Below are 20,668 nucleotides of genomic sequence, written 5' to 3' on the forward strand. Positions count from 1 at the left end.
ACTTTATTTCATGAGAATTTTATTGACTATATACACAAAAATATAAATTATAAGAATATTGTTATACTTTCTGTAATATAAATAATTGAATTTATTTTAAATACTAAAAAAAATTATAATAGTGATTGAGGAACATTAAAATTTATTAACGTTGGCTATGACTTTGAGCACTATTAATATAATATATATTTTTCAAATATTAAAATACAATAGATTTATATTTTTATTAATTTTTTTTAAAAGTTTAATAAATATTATGAAGCCGACTACCACAACGGAAACGGGTATACATCAGTTTCTAATCAGTCTATATCTTATTATTGATTGCACTATCATTGTTTAAGGCCAAGTAATATCATTATTTTTTTGGTCATTTTTTATATTTTCCTGTCGATGGGAACTGCTGACGATATGATCACGACAAAGTCTATACATTGTTTGACTTCCTCTGTTCTCTTAAATTCGACTCTACAATGAAATGTTCTCTTAGATTTAAAGAGTAGGTAAATGATCTTATATTTTTCTAGAGGCTAATTTCTAAGATTAGTATTGATTGTTGTTCTTCAAATAATCTATGTGCACATGTATGATAATGTTAGTTTAATCTTTAATTTTTTTCTACTTGCAATGATGTTTGAATATGTTTTTTTACTTTCACAGGCCCTTGTGTTTTTTGTTGCCACATATTTCCCTAGTCATGGCCGCCATTGCTCACTTGACGAGCGCAAATGTTTCTTCTTACGTCAGCAAACTTTTGGCGTGAGACATTGCAATTTTCAGGGGTGATTCTTCTGCCATATGAACCTTTATTGGCAATGAAATTTTAACATTTCTCGTGTTTCCGTAAGCTATTGATAACGATGATGTGGGCCCAGCCGGCTGCCTTAGGGGGCCTGGAGTTGTGCCGGTATTATCATTATATACGGCCTTACCCCCACACACTCTCAACTCACATTGAAGTGTTCCTCGTTTCTTTTCCATCAGAGCCAAAAAGATGGACGCTTTTCATGTTATTAGGGCAACTCTTGCAGAAAAGCTCCAATGGGACTCTCTTTCTCCTGCTCCCCTTTCCCTAACAGCCATAGCAGGGATTATTATTATACTGCTTTTTCTCTTCCGTAATTCTAAGAGAAATTCCTCAGCAAAACTCCCGCCAGGAAACCTAGGCCTCCCTCTGGTGGGAGGAACTCTGAAATTTTTAGCGGCCCTTAGGTCTAACAAAGCCCAAGAGTTTTTCGACGAGAGGATTACAAAATATGGAGATGTTTTCATGACTTCCTTTATTGGGTATCCCACAATAGTGGTATGTGGTGACAAGGGAAACCGCTTGCTTTTGTCCAACGAGAATAAGCTCGTGGTGGTTTCATGGCCGGCCTCTTTCATGAGACTGATGGGTCAGGACTCCGTCGCTGCCCAAACCGGAGAGGGGCACCAGATATTGCGCGCCGCCATTGATACCTTCTTTGGACCTTCGGCGCTGCAGAAGTACGTTGCCCAGATGAGCTCCGAAATCAGGCAACATATTGATGAGAAGTCGAAGGGAAAAGATGAGGTGGCAGCGCTTCCTCTTGTAAGAGAGCTTCTGTTTTCTATTGCATGCAGCTTGTTTTACGACATAAGGGAGGAGAATCAACTGAGGCCGTTTCATAGTCTGTTGGAGACTGTTCTCGCTGGGAATATGTCTGTGCCCATCAATTTCCCAGGGAGTCGTTTTAACAAGGCAGTGAAGGCCCGGGCTAAGCTTGATGAGATGCTTCTCTCTGATAGAGAAGAGGAGAAGTGATCTGAGTGCTGGAAGAGCTTCTCCCGCACAGGATCTTCTTTCTGTTTTGCTGAAGTGTAGAGATGAAAGAGGGAATCCTTTGAAAGAGTCGGAGATCACTGATAACTTTTCTGCCCTTCTCCATGCCTCCTACGACACTACCATCTCGCCCATCACGATTATGTTCAAGCTCTTGTCTGCCAATCCTGATTGCTATGAAAAGATGGCCAAAGGTATGCATCTATGTTTGTAGCTAGAGTATTTGTAGAGCTTTATCACTGGTTTGATGGTACGTGTTTTATAGAATTATATGATTGCTTTCGATTTTAATGTTTTGGTTGGCTAAAGGTATGGATTTGTGTTTGCTGAAACAAGTTTGTAGAGCTTTATGACTGATTTGTAGGTATAAGATTTAAAAACCTATATGACTTTGAAAAAACTTGATATGAAATTTATAGAAATGTTTTAATAATGTTTTTGGTTGTTTAATAATTTTATTTCTTATGAAAAGATGATGTAAAACATGCATTTATGTTTATGGATAGAAGCATATAAGCATATTAGAGTGGCCTATCTTATTATTATTTGGTTGCTTTCAGCTGTCTTTCAATTTTGACATGCATTTATGCTCATGATAAATATAAATAATTATGTTGGTACGATTTTATAAAAATATATGAATGATTTTACTTTGAATGACAATTTTTCATTATTTTTAATTTTAATTTCTTTGAAAATATGAGTAAATATATGTATCTATGTTTATAGATAGAAATATACTTTTTTATGTTTGTACGAGTTTTATAAAAATGTATAGTTTCTTTAAGTTTTAATGATATTTTTGGTTGTCTTCCAATTACAATTTTTATAAATAAATAAACAAGAAAAAGAGAGTGATCAATCTTATGTATGTATGTATGTATGTATATATATAAAGAGTGTGTTGACAATATAAGAAATAAATTTTTTTTTTATAAAATCATATGAATAATTTTTGTTTTAATGAAGTATTTTGTCATAATTAAAATGAAGAGTGATATAATATCACTAACTTTGGAATTTGTATTATTGTGCATTATTTTAGATTTATTCACTTTCTAATTTTACTATAAATGTGGTAATTATTAAATATTATTTGTAGGAAAATATTATCATCTTATAATATTACAAAATTAATTCGAAACCCAATTTAGTATTAGAAAGTCTATGTAATATTTTATTTTTCCCTCATCCTCTATTATGATGTAGTCAAGTGTTTCATGTATGACAGAACAACTTGACATACTTTTAAATGAAAAACAAGGAGAAGAAATTCAATGGAAAGATCTAAGAGATATGAAATATACATGGCAAGTGGCTCAAGAAACATTGCGCATTTTTCCTCCATCTTTTGGGACATATCAAAAGGCTATCACAGATATAAATTACAATGGCTATACAATCCCAAAAGGATTCAAAGTAAGTTGTATTCTTGTTTTTAACTTTATTGAATTTATTCAACATATTCATGTTTTACAAGATTACTTCAAATATAAATATATATATGATTGTATTATATGGACAGATTTTATGGACAACTTATACTACACATCACAAAGAGAAGTAATTTAGTGATCTAGAAAAATTTATGCCTTCAAGATTTGATGAGGATGCAACTCCTCTTGCTCCTTATACATATGTGCCATTTGGAGGAGGCCTACAAAAATGTTTAGGATGGGATTTTTCAAAGATAGAGATATTGTTATTTAAACATCATTTTGTGAGGACTTTCAATGGATACAAGGTAATTGACCCAAAGGAAAAAATATTGGCTGATCCAATGACTCCATTGCCCATCAATGGATGTCCCATCAAACTTTATCCAAGACTTGAAGTTAACAAGAATATCATACAAATAATTAAGAAAAATAGAAGAATAATCTAAAATAAAATTCCTATATTTATAGGTTTTCGAAAAGAAAATATTTGTGTAATATATATGTACCAATCTATATTTTAAACAACGCAGTGCCAATAATTGTCATCTTGAGTTATCATGCACCTTCCGAAGTGTATCCTCGAATATTCAAATTTATTATTCCTTCTCAATCTCATTGCTTTCATTACTTTCATGAGATCCAATAATTTATCTAGGTTATTCTGATACATGCCTTGTTTGAAACAACATGCTCTAAATCATTAATCATTCTTAACATGTAATTACATCTAAAACCACAAAGCCAAAATAAGAGATAATTTCTATAAGGGTTATATATTAAATTAGTATTTCTAAAAATACTTAATTTCAAATATTTTTCTTTTAATGTGTAAGTGTTGTTGGAAATACAATAGGGAAAGTAAACACTGAGAGCGGAGGGGTGAATCATATTGACATTTTAGTTAAGTTTGTTTATTAGTGACACACACTTAATCAGAAAAGTAACAACTATCAAGCTTATTGTACATTTAATAGTGTTAACCAATTAATTCAAGCTCTACCGAGTTCTATAGTTGCTACCAAGTACTACATATTGTATTTAGTTTGTGTGGAGTAGATACTACCAAGTTGGTGATTATCATTATAAACTGAGCTTCATAGTGCTTATCAAATTTCTCAGTGCAAATTGAGTTATTCAATTATTACCAAGTTCGTAGCTTTAGTGATGTGAATGTAGTGTTGACCGAGCTACACAGTGTCAACCAAGTGATTTAGTTTATATTAAGCTCATAGTGATACTATTGACCAAGCTATGCAGTACGAACCAAGTAATTCAGTTTATATGTTGAGTTTCATAGTGTTCACCACGTCACCAATGTAGATTGAATTCAGACTACTTTGAAGTGATTAGTATGAACCAAGCTTCTATGTCTACTGAGTACATAATGATGTTGAGCATTGACAATGGTTGTTGAGTATCAAAACCTAACTAAGTTTTTTTCAAAACCCAAGTATTTGTAGTTGGGTTGACTTTGTGTATTTTGGTGAAACTTGTATTGTAGCTTACTCTACTAATTTGTAAATCGGATTGGTATATATGTAATGTATTGAATCACATCTAAAAGAGGAATAAATAGAAGTACAAAAGTGTAGAAGTGTGAAGTAAAAGGCTACAACAATATAAGGAGTAACAAAAATTTATCTATCATAGCAAGGTAATAATTACACTCAAAGGAATCTCATTTAGCAAATCAAATTGCAGATCAAAGATCATCTAGTGGTTCATCCTACTGGGTGGAATAGTTAAATCTTTTCACAAGGTAGACTTAATAGTATTTTGTAAATTTCTTTACTAAGTGTAATTTGTGAATTAAGATTGAGTTTTAATACTTAATAATTCACCAATCCCCTGTCAATAACATATCTTATCATATATTTCCAACAATTGGTATCAGAGCATTGTGGTTTTCAAAGAAAAAGTTTAATAGCTTGAGCAAGATCAAATGCTATGGAGGTATTTAGACTTGATAAGGCTATTGACAATGAAAAGTTGGATTTGGAATTGGCTATTAGGAAACTCAATAAGGCAAAGGAGCAACTCTCTCGGTCCTTGAAAAAAAAAAAAAAGATCTTGCATTACAGATGAATGACCAACTCTACATTGAAGAAAGAATTGAAGACATCCATTTAGAAAGTAATTCAAATGAAGCTAATAAGGCAATCAAAGAACTATTAGAAAAGAATGGTACACTTCAAGAAGGAGTAAGAAAGTTGAAAAGAGAATAAGAAATTTAGTTAGTAAGATTGTGTGAAGTCATGGAAAATAAAAATAAGAAAAAAGAAGAGTTAGAAGGAAAGAATAATGAAATTCAACATCTATCCCTTCAACAGAAAGACTTCATTGATCAGCTTACTAATGCAAATGAAGGAATCATGAATCTAAGATCATAAAATGAAAGATTGCATAATGGTCTAAACACTAAAAGAAAATTCAATAAGAGGATGATTAAATCTCTATAGATATGGATCAATTGAATGAGAAAATCCAATACAGACAAAAGGGCAAAGCATGAATTGGGTGTACAGAAGAAGTTGAATCATCCAAGCAAGGAACTTGAAAGAATCAAAGACCTAGTTGTAGTCACTATGGTAAGTTAGGTCATACATCAAACAAATGTTGGAGCAATGGTAAAGCTAAATTCAATGGGAAATGCTACAATTACAATATGCATGGTCACAGAGCCAATGAATGTAAGGAGAAACCTGATTTTGAGGGAAAATGCCACAAATGCAAGAAGCATGGGCACAAATCTTCATAATGCAAAACTAAGATATTGACTCTAGTAGAACAAATTGTAAAAGCTATATCTAGTTGGGACTACAACACATGGTGCAAATGTCATTACTGAGGAAAATTTGGACACATCAAAATAAATTATGTAAAACATCACATGAGAACAAGACACACCACTAGAAGATGTTTCATTTGTACAAAACTTGGTCATCTTGCCAAGAACCGTATGAACACTAGAAGAATTGAAGATGAAAAGAAAGCCAAGGCTAATAACATAAAAAAGTAGATGAGACAACAATGGATTTGAAAGTCTTCTAAGAATGCAAGTCTGAGCAATGAAGAAAATGTCACTAAAGAATTGGGTGACTCAAGCATTTCTACTTAATATACCACAAGGATAACTAGAACTAAGACTCTACAGTAGATATCCTACATGAGTTCCAATTAGTAAAAAAGAAAGATTCATATCAACATTGAAGATGCAAAGGGATTACTGAGTGTTTGAAGGAATTATGAACATTATCGAGTGAGTTTGGGTCATAAGACGCTACCGAGCAAGATTGGGAATAACTAAGTTGCCATGTGGACACAGAGTCATCAATGTTCCTATTGAGAATTTAATTCAAGCTAAGTGGAAGATAGACTATCATCAACCAAGAAATCATACCAAGAATTTATGGTAATTGAAAGATGAAATTTTTTTAAAAGGGTGAAATTGAATTCATTTATCACCGTGAATTTTCAAGAGCTATTTGGGAAGAGCCATCTCTGTGCATCCGATCAATCTGTGCAAATTGTTATTGAAGTTTTCATGTTTTCTAAAACCCTACTAAGTGATGGCATCCTCTAGCAGCAAGACAAAGAAAGGGTCTAAAATGTTGGTTCGAGGTGTCAAATAGAAAGCAATATATTTCAAGCTTAGTTCAGCTATTGTGGAAACCCTTGATCCCATTGGACCACAATATCAAATTCTATCCAAGGTATTTTTGATAAATGATATTCACTTGCATTTTTTATGTTCTACCCAAGACATAGAAACCATTGAAATGAATGAAACTTTGGAGAAAATGTGTGTGTATTGTGTGTTAAAAAAATAACATCAACATCTTGAAGCAAAGAGTTTGACCCACATTCCATACTTGCCTTGAGATTTTTAGATAAAATGGATAAGGTTTATCCTTAGTCATGTGCACAATAGGAAGTTATGGTTACAACAACCTATTTTGATAACAAAGAAAATGATTCATCGAGCCAAAGGGCTTTTAATGCTAACAAAGGCAAAAAACACCAAAATCCTAAGTTAGGTGGAACTGGAGAAGAAAAATCTTGTTGAATGGGACAAAAGAGGTATGAAGATTAGTTGTGTGACTACTATTGAGCTAGAATTTGGAATGCATATAATTGTACATAAGATATATAGGTCCAATCGACTCAATAGTGTATCATGTGAAGCTATGGATCTTTCTTTCAAAGTGGTCAAGAAAAATATGTCATTTGACCTTGCCGAGTTGATGTTGAACCAGTTCAACAAAAATATGGAAAGCATCAAGAAATCAAAGAATAACCCTTGTAATTTTGGCTCACTCTTAACTTGCTTATTTTTCTCTGTGCAAAAGTTTTTTTGCATCAAAAGGTACAGTTGTATGGAGAAAAGATGTACCTATTCTTTATCAAATCAATGAGTATATAGTAGAAATGGGAGAGAATCATGTCAATATCATGGACAACTATTTTTATGCATTTAAGGATAAGATGAATAATAGATTCAAGATACCAAAGAAACTTGTAGAAGACGACAAGGATGATATTTGTTTTATGGTAGATTGTGACAAAGTGTATCTACAAGCAGTCAAATCAAGCATTTTATAGGTCAAGCCTCTAGGTTATGAGGTTAATATAGATGACAGAAAGGATATTATTAAAGCATTGATAAATGAACGTGTTGATCCCAAGGCTACATATTTTGGAACATATGAGGAATCTAATGCCAGAATTGAATTGGAAATAAAAGTTCCTTAGGCTGTCAACAAAGGTAAGAAGAGGATAGCAAGATTGAAACAAGCAAGCTCTACTCTTATATTGACAAAAGGAAAAGGAGTTGACATAGAACAAGATGATGTAGAAGATGAAGAAAAATTAGAAGAAGAAGAGCTAGTTAAGAAGAAAGGTAAGGTTATTATAACCAAACCTACCAAGTCATCTACTACAATGTTTACAAGGAGAGCATCTATAAAGGATCTTGGTGAAGAAGGATGAGATGTGATTTTCAAACGATCTCCACCCACATTCCAAGAGAAACTAAAAGAAATTAATTCTGGAGCTAGCATGGATAATTTTAAATCATTGAGATATGAAACTAGAACAATAGAAGAAAAGAAGAAAGTTGAAGACATGGTTATGTCTAAAATAGGAAAATGGAAATATTAATAGATTAACTTGTACAATAAATTCCCAATGAATTGATGGAGAAAATCAAGCTAGGATGTTAACATGCAAAGAAAATGCATTGTACATATATGAGCAGACCTCTAGGCAACTCATGCCAAGCTTAATTGATAAAGAAGTGAAAGAATTCATCAAGAAAATGTTAGAAATGCTTTAGAATAATTGAGGCAAGGGGGGATGAATCATTTATTCAAGGTCCAAATGTCCAATTAAAACTTTTTCATCAAGTAAAGTGAGCCTTCAAAACTATTCATTTATCCAAGCTTAAACTTTCCTACTTGGAAACTTACTTGTAAATCAAAATGCAAGCATAACACATGAAAAATCAACACATAACATAGTGATTTACGTGGAAACCCAATTTGGGAGAAACTACTAGTAACATGCTATCAATTCCCACTCTTCTAAAGTGATGCTCGATGAAAGGCCTACCCTATTAAAGGCTACAACACACTATTAAATGTGATCTGGTTAAAGAATTTAACCACCTTATTAGAAGTGGGCCTAGTTAGAGGATTTTAGAACATTCACTTGGAATGCCACCCTATTAAAGGATTTACAAATGGTTGTTAAACCAACTAAGTCCACAGGATTTTTACCCTAACTGATACAATTGTTAGAGAGTAACAATGAGGGATTTTTGACCTGATTCAATTCACAAGTTAACTTGCAGATTTCAGATCACCATTTAGTTCTTCACATTGTTTGGCTTTTAGTCTCTATAGCTCTGACAGCTTGTTCCCCTTCTCAAGCTTTATCTCCTTGAGCCTTCATACTCAATGTACCAGTGCAATCTTCTTTCTGACCACTTATTGAAGCAAAGTCTCAGTGCTTTATTCTTCCTTCTTCTCCTGATGTCTTCTCCTTGACATGTTTCAATCACTTTGTAATTTTGGTACACTAGTAGCTCTTGCTTCTTGGTTTGTGACACCTTAGATAGAAGTTTGGAATTTCTTTTCCCGCTCAATTCTTCCCTCCTTGAATTTTAGTTCAAATGGATTAGGTAGGATTTATTGAATCTAACCCACATCTTGTTTCTTCTAGAAACATCATAAAGAATCCTCTTGAATTCGCTCAAAAAATGGTTTACCTAGAATTCTGTGCTTCCAGCTCATCATCCTTATCCTCCAATTGGTTCACAAAATTCAAGGTAAAAAATTTGTCAACTCATATTTGGTGAATCTTTGACTTTTCCAATAATGCAGCAACTCGACACTATTGAAATTCTGGTGCTCGACACTTATTGTGTTACTTGACATCAACTACATTTTACTGATGCTTCACACCCACTACGGATTCACTCGGCATCTACTAATTTTTTTCTGATGCTTAGTACCTGTTACTTTTCTGGACACCTAAACATGCTCGGCTCCTTCTATATTACTTGGCACACACTAGATTTTTCATTTTCTCAACATTAACTAAAAATTTGCTCGGCTTGAACTAGCTTTCTTGACACTCACTAATGAACTTAGTTAAGCTTTGTAGTCAACCTTGTTGCAACTTATTCCTCCAATATTTCTAAGTGTGACCAACCTCTATATCTTCAAGTATGTTATCAATACATCATTTAATCATTATCTTAACTGATCCTTGCACTTCACTACAAAACCATAACTCAACCTTTCCCTTAGGTGCTCTTGTTACATCTTGTTGATTAAATCCTCTCATCAATCAACTAAATGATAGTACTTGGATCTTATAAGAAATTGTCATTCCAAGAAATAGTAGGTTTGACATCAATGACAAAACAATGATTGAAAACATTCTTTTAACAACAATCTTCCTTCTTTGCAACAATCTCCCTCCTTGATAATATTCATTTCCAATCAGATTTCCAATAGAAAAATGAAGAGAAATTTACATTGAAGTTTAACACTTGCTTAATATTAATCAATGACATTAAACATGTTGTCAGGAATGCCACTAAAAAATGGAAGAATATTTTCAATCTTCATAAGCAGAGTGGTTTTGTGGTTCATGTCAGTGACAAGGATGATGATGAAGATGAAAAGAAAGATGATGAAGAAGAAACCAATGATGAGAATAAATATGATGAGGAACAAGAACAAGAAGCTACTAAGGAGAATCTCCCTAAGATTTAGAGTATTAAGGAGACTAACCCTGAGAAGATTGTAGCAGCAATTATAGCCTCAATTCCTCACTCTCCAAGAAAAAGCATCAAAGTAATCTAGCTTGGAGAAAGCTACTACCAAGTTGGTTGTGTCAAAGATTGAAAATACAACCACTCAACTAATATTTTCACCTATTTAGCTTTGTACTTCATTGACTACAATGACCAACATTTCTTCTACCAAGTAGACAGTGATTCCTCCCTCATCAATGTTGGTCACTCAACAAAAAAGTATTTCTTCAATAAGTTCCATATCTACTTTTATTGCCAGTCCTTCTATTTCCACCATTGTTTCCATTCCAAGCATACAAATAATAAGTACTAGGATAGTTGAGACCAAGCCTCAACTGAGTACAAAAGTTTCAAGAAAAGGCAAAGACAAGGAAGAAGAAATTGCTCTTGATGAGGATATAGTTATCCTAAATTGGGATATCTCTAATTTAAATCTTGATCAAATTCATATAATAGGAGAACTAGAAGAAAGCTAAGAAACAAAGGCTTAGAGAAGAAAGGAATAGAGAATTTCAAGTGCTTGAAGATGCAAAGAACATTCTTGTAGACGCATTCAACATTGAGGTTGACACTTCTCAACCTATTTTGGAATACCTAGTAGAAGTGGTCTAGAAATTTAATGAAAATTTGAGTGGACAAGAGAAATTGTTGCAAAGAGAAGAGAAGAAATTTGAAAATAATGTATTGGAGCTTATTGCACAAAAGATTGTCATTTACCAAGTAGAAATGTCTACTATTCTAAGCTCACTAGAAACCTCTACCAACAATATGACTTCTCTATTTGTTAAACTCTGTGATACATCCATATTCACTCAACAAATAAAAGATAAACTCTCCAAGATTGATGAAGATCTAGAGGAAAGTACACATCAGTTGTCACTTGACCCAAGCTACAATTTTTCTCACTATGCAAAGATCAGATTTCTTACTAATATGAAAGAAAAATTGCTAAGAGAAGAAGTCAAAATAGGAACTACACTTGAAGATATACAAGGCATGATTCTCCCAAACATGGATGCTTTGTAGAAACATATTGCACATGCTAAAATGCTCATCCATGATAACAACTTCTTTGTTGCTGATCACATGATAGAATTATTAACAAAATTTCAAATTGCATTACATGCAAGAAAGGTGTTGCAAGAATACTATTACAAGACAATGTCATTGATTCTAAAGGTACATTCTAATTTCTTGTCACATTTTGAAATAACCATGTGAAATGCACCTTTAGCATTTATGTTAGAAAGAGGGATTTAAGATATATATAACAGGGAGAAGATGAGAAGATCTAATATATGATGCAATAATGGGGAGAAGATGAGAAGATGTATATAATGTAAAGTTTATTGAATATAAATGCATGGGGGAGAACCATCATATTATATATATATATATATATATATATACAGATACTTAGATAAATATCTCTTACAAAAGAAATTTTGAAAAATATCAAAAACAAAGTATGTTCCTTAGTTGCAGACACAAGATGAAGACTAAAAATTATTTTTGAACTTTTTGAGAATTCGGTTTTGATTGATAATTGTTTTTGCCACTAATGCCAAAGGGAGAGATTGTTGACATTTCAATCAAGTTTTTTTATTAGTGACACACACACTTAATCAAAAAGCTAACAACTACCAAGTTTATTTTACAATTAATAGTGTTAACCAAGTAATTTAGGCTCTATCAAATTCTAAAACTGCTATAGAGTACCAGGAACAATATTGATTTTTCACTGAGCAGATACTACCAAGTTGGTGATTATCAGTGTAAATTGAGCTTCATAGTGATCATTGAGTTTCTTAGTGCAAGTTGAGTTATTCAATGGTTAACAAGTTCATAGTTTCAATGATGTGAATCCAATGTTGACCTAGCTACACAGTGTCAACCAGGTTATTCAATTTATACCAAGGTCATAGTGATAGTGTTGACTGAGCTATGTAATGTGAACCAAGTGATTTAGTTTATATGCCAAGTTTCATAGTGTTCATCAGGTCATCAGTGTAGACCAAGTTTAGACTACTTAGAAGTGATTAGTATGAACTAAGCTTCTATGTCTATCAAGTGCATGATAGTGTCAAGCATTGACAATGGTTTTTGAGTATCATAATATCACTAATTTTTTCTTCAAAACCTAAGTACCTACAGTTGGGCTGAATTTGTGCATTTTGGTGAAACTTGTATTGTGGCCAACTTCATTGATTTGTAAATTGGATTGGTATATATGTAATATATTGAATCACATCAAAAAGAGGAATGAATAGAAGTATAAAAGTGTAGAAGTGTGAAGTAAAAGGCTACAATAGTATAAGGAGCAACAATTATTTATTTATCATAGCAAGGTGATCATTACACTCAAAAGAATCTCATTTAGCAAACCAAGTTGTAGATCAAAGATCATCCACTAGTTCATCCTAATAGGTGGAATAGCTAAATCCTTTCACAAGGTAGGCTTAAAAATCTTTTGCAAATCTCTTTTCCAAGTGCACACTTCATTTTATGTTTGTCAATCCTTTTGCAAGGTGGACCTAGTAGTCCTTATTGCTCCTAACAGGGTAGATCATTAGAAGTGATCATTATAAGCCTTAGTAGGCCAACTTTATATTGCAGCACTAAAGCTTGTGGGTATCATCCACACCCAAGTTTTACTTTCTATTCGAAAGGTTTCTAGGTCACCATATTATGTGTCAAAGTGTTATGAATATTTTAATAATTTCAATTTTTCATACATGCAATTAGATAAGAATACACATAAAGGATTAATTAGTGAATTAAGATTGAGTTTTAATAGTTAGTGATTGACCCCTCCCCTCTTAGTAACTTAGCCTATCATATATTTCCAATAGAATCGGTCCTTCAAATCTTCAACCATAAAATCATTCACCATGCATCCATCTCACAATTTACATGTAAACTGAAATAGTTAGTTAAACATATTCATCAATAGCATGAAAGAAAATAACATGCATCACATGTATGACAAAAGATATTTGGTTACCCAGATACCCTTCAATGAGAAGGTAAAACTAGGGTGGGGATGACACCTACAAATCTAAAGTATTGCAGTAATAAAGTGAATCTAATGAAGGCTACACTATTTTATCATAAACTATGATCAACCCTGTAAAAGGTCTGCCCCGTTAAAGGTTTTCAAGATTGTTAGATCTTACCCCATTAAAGGATTTCAACACCTTGTTAGAAGTGTGCCTAATTATAGGGCTTTAGCTTACAATGAAGTAATTACCCTTAAAGGATTTACAATAGCCTATTAGAACTACTCTATAAAGAGATTTAACTAACTCACCTAGTAGAATGCCTCAACAATGACCCTTTTGTTAGCACTCTTCTACCAGACAATAGATCAACTCTTTCTTGATGTGTACTTGATCCTCTCTAATTAGATGTATCACTTTTTTCCTCTAACTCCTTTCCTCTTTTCTCCTCTAGTTGATTCTTCAATGTATGTCAATTGACAAGTCCTTAGCCACCATTAATGCTCTATTTGTGCATGTAAAACTTCTATCTTCTTGTGTTCCATTCTTACATCTTTTAGGATTTGTCCTCCTTATGAAGACTTAGGTAACTTAGGGTTAGGTATGAATCAATGATTGTGATTCACCCATTTTTTGCTTATAACATCCCTTTAATTGATTGGTTGCATGTACAACATAAGGATCTATAATATAGATTCATCCTAATCATCTTAGAATAACAAAACAATCCTTAAGCTGGCCTAAAAATTGTTTACATAGAAGTTTTCTACCATTCCAAATAACTGTTAGAGTAAATAATTAATATTTAATTATTTATTCTATTCCTTAAGCTTACTTAGGTCATGCATTTATTTAATATTTCATATTTAATGCATGTAGTGGTTAGTTGGTGACAACACGGGAGTTTGTTCCCTTCTAGTTGTCACACTTATCTTCCAGCTTGTTCTACAAGCTTCCATGAGCTCTTTATATTCGAGCTCTCCTCATTGTATTAACACGTTGATCTTCACATCATTTCTTATTGTAAATACATTTCTCATTGTGTTTGCATTCATGGTGTCTCTCATGTCTGTTTAGAGTTTTTGCCCGTGCTCCATGCTCTCCCCTTCTATGGCTTCTCTTTGACAGGTTCGCATGCAGGTGATCTTGGCATCTTTGGAGTTGGCTTTCCTCAACTCCAACATGGTATCAGAGCCTTCCTGTTGCTGCTTTGTTGAAGAAATTTTGAAGTCGTGATTTGAAGTCACAAACCCTAGTTTGTTTGTGCAATTTTTCTTCAAATCAGGGGATCAGCGATTTTTCGGAGCACTTTGGGACCAAACGGACATCACCAATGGATCCGGAAGGCTGTTTACAGTCAGGATTCATATAAAACTTGTCGTTTTTGGAGACAGGGCAATTTTGGCAAATTTTTGAGGCCTCCAGGAGTCTGCCGTATGGTCGTACAGACGCAGCGACGGATTTTTTTTTTAAAAAAATATATTGGGGCGCACCGCCGTGCCACCTGCTCGCAGCGGCCGCAGCAGGCAGCGCCGCCCACGCTCCGCCTCGGCCCGGCCTCCTACCGGCAGCCGCCTGTCCGCCGCCCTCCGCCGATGGCTCCTCAACATCCGCTGCCCCTGCGGCCACCTCTGCCAGTTCTCCGCCCGCTGCTCCGACAGCTCCGCCTGACAACTCTGTGCCACATCTGCAGCCGAGTCAGCCATTGCGGGGGTGACACGTGGCCTGGGCGCCACGTGGCACCTTGCCACGTAGACCCGCCACATCACCCCTGCCACGTGGCAATGTCATGTGGCACTCTTTTTTTGCTGCGACGGTCATCAAACCGTCAAATTTAATCGCATGACTTGCTGATGTCAGTGCGATGTCATCAACCTGCCTTGCACCTCTCCTGATTTGGTTTTGGACCTACTTGTGGTTTTTTGGCCATAACTCTTGCATACGGAGGTATTTTTCCGATCCGAAAGAAGCGCCGGAAAGCTGGTTCCGAGACGAAGATTTTGGTGCAGGTATTTTTAAGTTTTGATGCTTTTTCATTGCCTATTTTTTCTATTGAAGTCTGAAGTCCTATTTTTGACTCCGGCATGCATATCTTTTGCGTCCCATGCCTGTTTTTGGAAAACTTCATATTTCTGGAAAGCTGGTTCTGTGTAATTTTTAGAACTGTAGTCCTTTTTCTTTGTTTTTGGCCTCTTCTCTTTCTATCATAGTTTTGGCATTTTTTGCTCTATGGTGAATATTTTGAGTGTTTTAGGCCCGAGGATCATTTTCCTGGCATGGTTTGCTTTCTTTTCGGCTGTAATTTCTTTTGGTTCAGCTCTTTTTCAGTTCTGATCATTGTAGCTATCCTTTTGAAGCACTTTTTTATTTCGCACTAAGATAAATTGTCACTTTTGCATTCAGGGGGTCATGAATGTTGTTTTGAGTCAGCTGTGCATGCACTATTTCATAAAGCACCATGGGGGGGATTATTTGTTTGCTATTTTAGGCATTCTCCCTTTGTAAAGTGAGTGTCCCTTCCACGACATTAGCCCCATGCAGAGTCAGTTAGACCGTGTCTTTATCGGTGTCTGTACCTCTTTCCCTCTCTCCTCGTTCTTGGTTCGTTTGCAGGAGATTTGGCTCACCTTCTCAGTTGCCTGTCATCACACCCTGTCTGCATTAAGGGGGGGTTATGTTGTGTTCTAATGCATCCGTGGTTCGATGGTTCGATAGTGTGAACTGTGTATTTAGTGGTTGATCCTATATACAAGGCGATTGCAGTGGCTGGCTACCTATGCATTTCGGTGAGATGGATCATCTACCATATAGACATGCTCAGTTCGTGCCTTCTTCTTCCATGGAGGTTTCTTTAGATCAGCAGTTTGACAGATTTGCGACTTCTTCATGCTTCAGTGATGCTGCTTCTTCATGATCACTCTTTGTTCCTGTTTTAGGGGACAATTTCCCTAGTTGGAGACTTCTTCAGCTCTTCACTGGGTTCTTACCTCTTTTTGGGGGAGGGTTTTTCCCATGTGGTTTTCTCTCTTTCCTCGCTTATAGAGGTTGCATTCTTCTTGCATTGTACTTGGGTACCTAACATGGCCTCGTTGTCGGTAACCCATTATGCATTTCATCTTAGCTTTGTGAGCTTAAGGCATTTCCCTAAGTTGCACTTAAGGGGGGGTGTTAGAGTAAATAATTAATATTTAATTATTTATTCTATTGCTTAAGCTTACTTAGGTCATGCATTTATTTAATATTTCATATTTAATGCATGTAGTGGTTAGTTGGTGACAACACGGGAGTTTGTTCCCTTCTAGTTGTCACACTTATCTTCCAGCTTGTTCTACAAGCTTCCATGAGCTCTTTATATTCGAGCTCTCCTCATTGTATTAACACATTGATCTTCACATCATTTCTTATTGTAAATACATTTCTCATTTTTTTTGCATTCATGGTGTCTCTCATGTCCGTTTAGGGTTTTTGCCCATGCTCCATGCTCTCCCCTTCTATGGCTTCTCTTTGACAGGTTCGCATGCAGGTGATCTTAGCGTCTTCGGAGTTGGCTTTCCTCAACTCCAACAATAACTATGTCCAAAAATGTTTACTTGACACTTAAAGTGCTTGATTCTTAGGATCTGTTGTATCTTTAATGTTGCAACTCAGCCTTTGAATGACTCAACATTCATTAATCACTCAAAATTTGAAGGACTTGACATCTACTATCTTCTTGACACTTCACTAACTCAGAAACTTACTAGCTTCTTGGCACATACGATATATCTAACAACTTACACTTGGCATACACTACTTGTTTGGCATGAACTAAGAAAATTGCTTAAGTGTATTGTCACTCATATATCAAAACTAATCTAAGATTAACAATCTCCCCCTTTGACATGAGTGACAAAAATACTATGTCATGCATGAATAACCTTAGGCCTTGAGCATAACTCAGATAGTCTTCATTTTAGTACTTGGCTTACAAAATTTCAAAATTTCAAAATTTTGTAGAAAACTTATGACTTAACACTCATACCTCAAAAACTCTATAACTACCCATAAATTGATGTTGAAAAAAGATTGATACATGTATAATAAATATATTTCAATCATTTTTTTGTGCCTAATGTCAAATCTGATACTTCTTGGTAAGATAATTTCTTATATGATTTAAGTACTATCATTTGTTTGATTGATGAAGAGGATTTGATCAAATGAGGTAACTATGGCACCTAGAGGAAAGGTTGAGTTATGATATGGAAAAGAGTACAAAAATTAGTTAAGACAATGATATTATAGTGCATATAATCTACATAAGGTCGCAAATGTTGGTTACACTAAGTAAGTTTAGAAGAACAAGTTAAGTGAAGTTTGTCTACCTAGCTTGACTGAGTGGATAGTAGGTGCAAAGCAAAGTTAGTGAAAACTAAGCAGAAAATCAATTGGAGCCAAGAAAAATCAATTTCATTGTAAGCTGAGTGAAACTGTGTAAGTTGAGTAAAGTTCAGTTGATGTCAAGCACTAGTAAACTTTAGTTCATGTTAAGTGTTTTGGCAGTAGATGCCAAGCAACACACTATGTGCCAAAATCAAAAGCTAGTTAATGTCCAATGTCAACACTATGAAAAAGATAAAGAATTTGATGAATTTGAGCTAATAAGTTTGATTTATTGAATTGTGTGATCTATGTGGAAGATAAGATTGATGAGATGGTGACACAAAATTCAAGATAAATTATTTTGAGGTGAATTCAAAGAGGATTGAAGGAAGAAGTTTCTAGAAAGGAATGAAATGAAATGAGGGGTAGATTCACCGAATCCTATGTAGTCTAACCTAACCCTAAAATGGACAATGGAGGATGAAAGACAAAATATCTTAATTCTCTATTTATAGAGATGGTTGGTTAGAAGCAAGAGTTGATGTGTGAGAACCTAAGGAAGATAAGGAATCTAAGGTATTTGCTTCATTCAATGACCTAAGAAAAGAGATTGCATTGGTAAACAAGTAAGAAGGCTTAAAGGTATGAATGCTTGAAGGGTGAATAAGCTATTAGAGCTAAAGTATATGAAAGTCAAGAATAATGGAGGATTGAATCAAAGATTTGTGATCTACAAATGAAGTTATAAGTTGTTATCTATTCAAGCTTTACTATTAGTCTCTAATCATTGTATCAATTTAGGATAAATCCTTTAATTTAAGGTCGACTTAACAATCATTTGTAAATCCTTTAGTTGGGTGACATTCCAAGTGAGTGATCTAAAGTCCTCTAACAAATATCACTCCTAACAGGGTAATTAAAATTGCTTAACTAGGTCACATTTAATAGTGTGTATTGTAACTTTTAACAAGGTTGGCCTTTCATAGGGCATCAATTTAGAAGAGTGAGAATGGGTAGCATATTACTGGTGGTTTTTCAGAAATTGGGTTTCCACATTAAATCATTATGTCAAATGTGTTGTTGAATCTATTATGTTTCTTGTTAACATTTCTGCAATTTGATTTGATAGTAACCTACAAGTTTGAGTGATTGCATAATCTAATGAATGCATGCATGATGAAAATGTTTTATGGATATGGGTTCACTAAGTTTTATTTGTACATCTAGACCTTGGATAACTAATTCACCCCCTCTTAGTTATTCTAAAAAATTCTAACAATTACTATTAGAGCCATCTACTTAAAAGAACTAGTATGAAGGTACTAGAAGCACAAAGATCAAGATGTCAAAAAGAGAATTACTTACCCAAGCTTAATAGAGAAAAATTTCTTGCATGACAAAATCTGATGAAGCTACACCTAGGAGGTCTTGGAGATCATGCACAATCTACCATTACTATTGAGCATACTAATTTTGTTGGATCCCTAACTATTGAGGATCTGAAAAAGAAGAACACACACAACTAGGGAATGTTAGAGATTGCCTCTACCCTAAGCTATGTTGATTTTGATGATATAAAGGGTTATGATAGTGCAAAGAAAATGTGGGATGCATTACACACTATCTATGGAGGTGACAAGAATTTTCAAAGAGCCAAAGATAAAAGTATTAGAGGTAAGTTTGATGATATGAAAATGCAAGAATGTGAGAATATTGCTCAATATTGCTTTAGTAAAGGAGATGTTGTTAATGCAATAAGAGAAGCTACTAGTAAAATAGATGACGATATTATACTAAGCAAAGTTTTGGAAACATTATTTCCCATTTATACTATTAGAGTTTATGCAATACAAGAATTAAGATGTGTATTATGGAATGATATGACTCTTGAAGGTCTAGTAGGTAGGCTCATTTCTTTTGAACTATCTAATTTTGATAATTATAAATCTAAAAATATTGAATCTACTTTCAAAGACAAGTTGTCAATGAAGGAACCCAATGAAAGAAAGAAGAAAAAGTTAAAATATGTGTCTAGTAACAGTGATACAAATGAGGAAGATGTAGATCAGCTTAAAGCAATATTGGCAAGGAGATTTCATAGAGGTAAAGGAAAGTTTAAAAGTAAGTTACCTATCATGTGTTTCAATTGCAATAAGGTTGGTCATTATAATGAAATAACTTACACAATAGAAAAAATAATATAAAGTATTATATAAATACTTGTTAATAATTGAGAGTAATAAGACACTTTGAGGGGGTAACCTCAAAATATCTCCAATGAGAACACACTTCACAATATGATGTTGAAATAAGACTCACAACCTTCTATATATACCTAATTATGCTTAGCTCAAATAGACACAACCCTACATAACATCTAGGCCAACCTACCTACCTAAATAATAATATAATAATGATAACATGAATTAATTAATGATTAAGATAGCCACAAGTTGACTATTCATAACCCTATATACACCAAGATTAAGGGCATAGTAGTCATATTACTGCTAAATACCTAGAGGAGAAGAATTATAGAGGTGATGACAAGTACACAAGTAGAAAAGATAAAGACATCAAATAATAAAAAGAAAAAGGAAAGAAGTCTTGCTATATTGTTGAAGAAGAAACAAAAGATGGATCTAAATATCATGATGATGAAGTAGTGTATGTTGTGATGAAGGATGAATTTGGTGAAAATGAGGCAACTATTCTAGTGTCTTGTGTGAACAAGAATGAAAGA

The 20,668-nt window shown here is 34.1% G+C and overlaps 1 pseudogene; it reads left to right on the forward strand.

Moving 5' to 3' along the window:
• The first annotated feature begins 994 nt into the window (after positions 1-994).
• Positions 995-15,280, forward strand: LOC149537612 (taxane 13-alpha-hydroxylase-like; annotated as a pseudogene).
• Positions 15,281-20,668: the final 5,388 nt, after the last annotated feature.

The sequence above is a fragment of the Cupressus sempervirens genome, chromosome 9, assembly GCF_028749045.1.
Source record: "Cupressus sempervirens isolate cs-2001-9-10 chromosome 9, ASM2874904v1, whole genome shotgun sequence".
NCBI classification, from domain to species: Eukaryota; Viridiplantae; Streptophyta; class Pinopsida; order Cupressales; family Cupressaceae; genus Cupressus; species Cupressus sempervirens.